The following is a 7131-nucleotide window of genomic DNA, read 5'->3' on the forward strand; positions in this document are numbered from 1 at the left end:
AAATTTGAATAGTTAAAATTTGAATTCTTTGAAATTTGTTTGAACCATAAGTTTGTGATTAACTTTACTTTTTCCAGTTTTTGTTTTGTTTTTTGCATTATTTATTTTCTTTTGTTTTTTGCATTTTTAAATTCTTTTTGCTTTTAGGTCAGAAAAATTATAAATTTTCTGTTAGTGCCATTAGTTTTAGAAAAAATTATAAACTTTCTGTTAGTGCCATTAGTTTTCAAATTTGAATAGTTAAAATTTGAATAATGGTATTACGAGGGCCGAACCATAAGACATTAAAGCATTTCAAATGAACTCTGAAAAAGTTGAAAGTTGGCATGGTATCATAATTTCACCCACATAGCATGTGCATGTACAAAACGGACAATGGTAGCATGTTCGTGTGTTACAAAGTTGGCATGGTATCATCATAATAGTTGCGGGAGAAAGTCTTCACTTTTTCTTTGCTTGTACATCATTGGCTAGGACGAACGGTTCGTTAGTGTATCCAAGATTTTTCAGATCCACTGTTGTCATTCCGTACTGTGGGTCTACCTGTACCCCGCCGCCTGACAGATTGATCCATTTGCACTTAAACAAAAGGACCTTAAAATCAGGTCCGTAGTCAAGTTCCCATATGTCCACTATGTAACCATAATATGTGTCCTTTCCGCTCTCGGTTGCTGCATCAAAGCGGACACCGCTGTTTTGGTTGGCGCTCTTTTGATCTTGGGCGATCGTGTAAAATGTATTCCCATTTATCTCGTATCCTTTGTAAGTCAATACAGTCAAAGATGGTCCCCTGGACAACAAGTAGAACTCATCACAAACAGTGTTGTCACCTCTGAGACGTGTTTCCAACCAACTGCTGAAAGTCCTGATGTGTTCACATGTAATCCAGTCGTCGCACTGCTCCGGGTGTTTGGAGCGTAGACTGTTCTTGTGTTCATCGACATACGGGGTCACCAAGGTAGAGTTCTGTAGAACTGTGTAGTGTGCTTGAGACCAAGAATATCCATCCCTGCATATTATTGAGTCTCTTCCAAGAGTGCCTTTTCCAGCCAGTCTCCCCTCATACCGCGATTTAGGGAGACCTATCTTCTTAAGGCCAGGAATGAAGTCAACACAAAACCCGATAACATCCTCTGTTTGATGGCCCATGGAGATGCTTCCTTCTGGCCTAGCGCGGTTACAGACATATTTCTTTAGGACTCCCATGAACCTCTCAAAGGGGAACATATTGTGTAGAAATACGGGCCCCAGGATGACAATCTCGTCGACTAGATGAACTAGGACGTGCATCATGATATTGAAGAAGGATGGTGGGAACACCAGCTCGAAACTGACAAGACATTGCGCCACGTCACTCCTTAGCCTTGGTACGATTTCTGGATCGATCACCTTCTGAGAGATTGCATTGAGGAATGCACATAGCTTCACAATGGCTAATCGGACGTTTTCCGGTAGAAGGCCCCTCAATGCAACCGGAAGCAGTTGCGTCATAATCACGTGGCAGTCATGAGACTTTAGGTTCTGAAACTTTTTCTCTGGCATATTTATTATTCCCTTTATATTCAACGAGAAGCCAGTCGTGACCTTCATACTAAGCAGGCATTCAAAGAAGATTTCTTTCTCTTCTTTCGTAAGAGCGTAGCTGGCAGGACCTTTATACTGCTTCGGAGGCATGCCATCTTTTTCGTGCAAACGTTGCAGGTCCTCCCATGCCTCAGGTGTATCTTTTGTCTTCCCACACACGCCCAAGAAGCCTAGCAGGTTCACGCAAAGGTTCTTCGTCACGTGCACCACGTCGATTGAAGAGCGGACCTCTAGGTCTTTCCAGTAGGGTAGGTCCCAAAATATAGATTTCTTCTTCCACATGGGTGTGTGTCCCTCAGCGTCATTCGGAACAGCTAGTCCACCGGGACCCTTTCCAAAGATTACGTGTAAATCATTGACCATAGCAAGTACGTGATCACCGGTACGCATGGCGGGCTTCTTCCGGTGATCTGCCTCGCCTTTGAAATGCTTGCCTTTCTTTCGACATTGATGGTTGGTCGGAAGAAATCGACGATGGCCCAGGTACACATTCTTCCTGCATTTGTCCAGGTATATACTTTCAGTGTCATCTAAACAGTGCGTGCATGCGTGGTATCCTTTGTTTGTCTGTCCTGAAAGGTTACTGTGAGCGGGCCAATCGTTGATGGTCACGAACAGCAACGCCTTAAGGTTAAATTCCTCCTGTCTGTGCTCATCCCACGTACGTACACCGTTTCCATTCCACAGCTGTAAAAGTTCTTCAACTAATGTCCTTAGGTACACATCAATGTCGTTGCCGGGTTGCTTAGGGCCTTGGATGAGAACTGGCATCATAATGAACTTCTGCTTCATGCACATCCAAGGAGGAAGGTTATACATACATAGAGTCACGGGCCAGGTGCTGTGATTGCTGCTCTGCTCCCCGAAAGGATTAATGCCATCCGCGCTTAAAGCAAACTATACATTCCTTGGGTCCTTTGCAAACTCATCCCAGTACTTTCTCTCGATTTTTCTCCACTGTGACCCGTCAGTGGGTGCTCTCAACTTCCCATCTTTCTTTCGGTTCTCACTGTGCCGTCGCATCAACTTGGCATGCTCTTCGTTTCTGAACAGACGTTTCAACTGTGGTATTATAGGAGCATACCACATCACCTTCACAGGAACCCTCTTCCTGGGGGGCTCACCGTCAACATCACCAGGGTCATCTCGTCTGATCTTATACCGCAATGCACCGCATACCGGGCATGCGTTCAGATCCTTGTATGCACCGGGTACAGGATGCAGTCATTAGGGCATGCATGTATCTTCTCCACCTCCAATCCTAGAGGGCATACGACCTTCTTTGCTGCGTATGTACTATCGGGCAATTCGGTATCCTTTGGAAGCTTCTTCTTCAATATTTTTAGTAGCTTCTCAAATCCTTTGTCAGCCACAACATTCTCTGCCTTCCACTGCAGCAATTCCAGTACGGTACCGAGCTTTGTGTTGCCATCTTCGCAATTGGGGTACAACCCCTTTTTGTGATCCTCTAACATGCGATCGAACTTCAGCTTCTCCTTTTGACTTTCGCATTGCGTCCTTGCATCGACAATGACCCGGCGGAGATCATCATCATCGGGCACATCGTCTGGTTCCTCTTGATCTTCAGCAGCTTCACCCGTTGCAGCATCATTGGGCACATCGTCTGGTTCCTCTTGATCTTCACCAGCTCCCCCCGTTGTAGCATCACCGTATTCAGGGGGCACATAGTTGTCATCGTACTCTTCTTCTTCACCGTCTTCCATCATAACCCCTATTTCTCTGTGCCTCGTCCAAACATTATAGTATGGCATGAAACCCTTGTAAAGCAGGTGGGAGTGAAGGATTTTTCGGTTAGAGTAAGACCTCGTATTCCCACCTTCAGTGCATGGACAACACATAAAACCATTCTGCTTGTTTGCCTCAGCCGCATCGAGAAACTCATGCATGCCCTTAATGTACTCGCAGGTGTGTCTATCACCGTACATCCATTGCCGGTTCATCTGCGTGCATTATATATAATTAAGTGTCCAAATTAATAGAAGTTCATCATCACATTAAAACCGAAGTGCATACATAGTTCTCATCTAACAACATATAGCTCTCCAGAGCATCTAATTAATTAAACCATACATTGAAACTATGTAAAACATTTCAATGCGAAAACAAATGCGATCATAAACGCAACCAAGGTAACAATTGATCCAACGGCATAATGATACCAAGCCTCGGTATGAATGGCATATTTTCTAATCTTTCTAATCTTCAAGCGCATTGCATCCATCTTGATCTTGTGATCATCGACGACATCCGCAACATGCAACTCCAATATCATCTTCTCCTCCTCAAATTTTTTTATTTTTTCCTTCAACAAATTGTTTTCTTCTTTAACTAAATTTAACCTCTCGACAATAGGGTCGGTTGGCATTTCCGATTCACATACATCCTACATAAATAAAATCTATGTCATGTTGGTCTGCATAATTTTCATAAACAATAAATGAACCAATAGTTATAAAGATAATATATATACCACATCTGAATCATAGACAAGACGAGGGCCGACGGGGGCGGATACCAAAACCATCGCACTATATAAGATGCAATAATAAAAGTAAGAAAATAATACAAGTATCTATGTAAACATACAAGTAAGAATATGTTTCCTTTCAGAAAGAAGATAAGAACAAGAGGCTCACCACGGTGGTGCCGGCGATGAGCTCGGCGCAGGTGATCGACGGCGGTAAAGACGGGGACGGGGCGTGACGGACCGCTAAACCTAGACAAATATTGTGGAAAATGGAGCTTGGAGGTCGAACTTGGAGAGGAGAAAGCTTAAGTAGTGTGGCTCGGGCATTCCACCGAACACCTTGTGTGCATAGGAGGTGAGCTAGAGCACCACCAAGCCCTCTCCCCCTCGGCCAGAAAAAAACAAAGCAGTGTGCTCTGCTCTTACGTGAGGGGGTATATATAGGCACTTCATTGGTCCCGGTTGGTGGCATGAACCGGGACTAAAGGGGAGCCTTTGGTCCCGGTTCAAGCCATCAACCGGGACCAATGGTGGTGGGCCAGGAGCGAGGCCCATTGGTCCCGGTTCGTCCCACCAACCAGGACCAAAAGGTCCAGATGAACCGGGACCAATGGCCCACGTGGCCCGGCCGGCACCCTAGGCTCACGAACCGGGACCAATGCCCCCATTGGTCCCAGTTCTGGACTGAACCGGGACTAATGGGCTGACCCGGCCTGGACCAAAGCCCTATTTTCTACTAGTGGATGGGCGCTCGACCAATATTTGGCAGCACAATTGGATTCCAAGAGCGGGTATGATGAGGCCGATTTCTTCCTTGATCCATAACCCTCCAGAACTAGTTTCAGACTTAATTGATGCATCATCCACTTCTTGGAGGGAAGAGTTGACCAGGCAAGTTTTTGCTCCAATGGATGCCGACGCTATCCTGAGGATTCCCATTTGCACCCGTCAAGTTGATGATTTTTGGGCGTGGTCCGAGGATCCGAGAGGCCTTTTCTCTATCAGGACAGCATACAAAATGATATACCGCATAAAGAGTGGAAGAGAAGCATGGTTAGAGGAAGGAGAGCATACCTCCAATCTCCGGGGTCTGATGTCGAGTTGGTCGGCCTTATGGAAGCTAAAGGTGACGTCGAAGCTTAAAGTATTCACTTGGAGACTTGCCCAACACTCACTACCAATAGGAGGCTTGCTACAACACAGAAACATGTCCACGATGGATAACTACGGCGTGTGTGGTGCGCAGGACAGCTGGCGCCACTCACTTCTAGACTACACCCTCTCCAGGAGCATATGGGCTTTGTCGAATGAGGATATGGTGCAGCATATGTCTATGAACCGAAATGACAATGCAAGAGAGTGGTTATTCTCCATGTTCGAGTCGCTACCAAAGGACGAGCTTGTCACAATGATCGTCACCCTATGGGCGATTTGGGCTGCACAGAGGAAGTTAATACATGAGGGGATTTTCCAAACACCCTTTGCAACTCATGGCTTCATATTGAGCTACCTGTCCGAGCTACTGTTTTTGGAGAAGCCCGAGAAGGAGAAGAAGCCACCGGCCCCTAGACCGAAGCAGTGGATCCCTCCACCTGAAAATCACATGAAAATCAACGTTGATGCGGCGGTTGCGCGACATGGTGGTTTCGCGACGGTTTCGGCCATATGCAGATACGGCAGCAGGGAGTACCAAGGAGCGTCGGCGATCCGGTTCAATAATGTTGATGATCCAGAGACGTTGGAGACCTTGGCGATTCGTGAAGCTTTGGCCCTTGCTGAGGACTTGCTCTTCCATGATATTTCAGTGGCTTCAGACTGTAAAGTGGCGGTCGAAGCAATCAAGAAAGGTACAAGTGCACAATATAGAGCCGTGATACATGAAATAATAGACCGCTCTAGAGTTTTTTTCTTGTTTGATTAATCATGAGTTTAGGACCTCGAATGTTGAGGCTCACAAGCTTGCAAAGCATGCGTTATCCCTGGGTTTTGGCCGCCATGTCTGGTTAGGTCACCTAGGAAATTTGGATTTCGTCCCTGTAAACATTTGTGATGGATGAATAAAAGCTTTGCGAGTTTGTCTCAAAAAAACCAGTCATAATCTTTCGTCCCTGAGTTTTGGCCACCAAGTCTGGTTAGGTCACCCAGGTAATTTGGATTTCATCCCTGTAAACATTTGTGACGGATGAATAAAAGCTTTGCGAGTTTGTCTCAAAAAAAACCAGTCAGAATCTTTCTCCCTGAGAAAAAAACCAGTCAGAATCTTTCGTCCGCCCATGGACGAGCCGACATCGTGTTACAGACTTGCTTTCAAGTGAACGATGATGGAATTCTTTCACCAAGTGAAGAATGATGTTGTCATATCTCGCTTTCAGGCCATGACAAAGTGTATGGTTGTGTTGTAATTTTCTTCTCTATTTTGTATTGTTCTTAACCTTTTGAGATATTGTTTCTATTGTGAACAATTTGTATATGTATTCGTATTTCCGTGAAGCAGTTGGCTTCTTTGTTAGGGTGAAAAAAAAACTGAACACCCAAAATTGAATTCCCGGATCCTCCACTAGCTGCAATGGGTGTTTTATGTTTGGTTTTCGGTGCTTTGAGGATTAGGTTTGCAACCTCTTTTCAGAGGAGATGCAAATCTCATTGACATCTCGATGGTAATGACATAACTCTAGACAAATTCTACTAAAATCAAGTTAAACTACAAAAATATGTTGCCCATTTTGGGGCTCGAACCCAAGACCAGAATGTTAAGAGCCTTGTGCTCTACCGATTGAGCTAGACGGGCAAGCTGCCATGATTTCAAAATTTTGAGATTATACTTTAGGAAATATTGAGCAATGCGAAGTATGCACAAAAGTTTAAAACGGAAAAAATGAGCAGACAAACACTGAAAAGTTCCCTGCACCTCATACTCGCATTGATCATAGGTTGGAGCTCCTAAAACAAACATAGAACTTAATGATAAATTTTTGAATCTGAAAACTCAACATTTCTTAGTTAGTGCCATGAGCAAAATAAATCACCAATTCGCATGGCATAATACAAACCATAGAATC

The 7131-nt window shown here is 44.7% G+C and overlaps 1 non-coding gene across 1 annotated transcript; it reads right to left on the reverse strand.

The window, feature by feature from the left end:
* Nucleotides 1–6787: 6787 nt before the first annotated feature.
* On the reverse strand, nt 6788–6860 carry TRNAK-CUU (transfer RNA lysine (anticodon CUU)). The gene has a single exon. It is a non-coding gene; the product is annotated as a tRNA-Lys (tRNA).
* Between the last annotated feature and the right edge of the window lie 271 nt (nt 6861–7131).

The sequence above is a fragment of the Triticum aestivum genome, chromosome 3A, assembly GCF_018294505.1.
Source record: "Triticum aestivum cultivar Chinese Spring chromosome 3A, IWGSC CS RefSeq v2.1, whole genome shotgun sequence".
Taxonomy (NCBI): Eukaryota; Viridiplantae; Streptophyta; class Magnoliopsida; order Poales; family Poaceae; genus Triticum; species Triticum aestivum.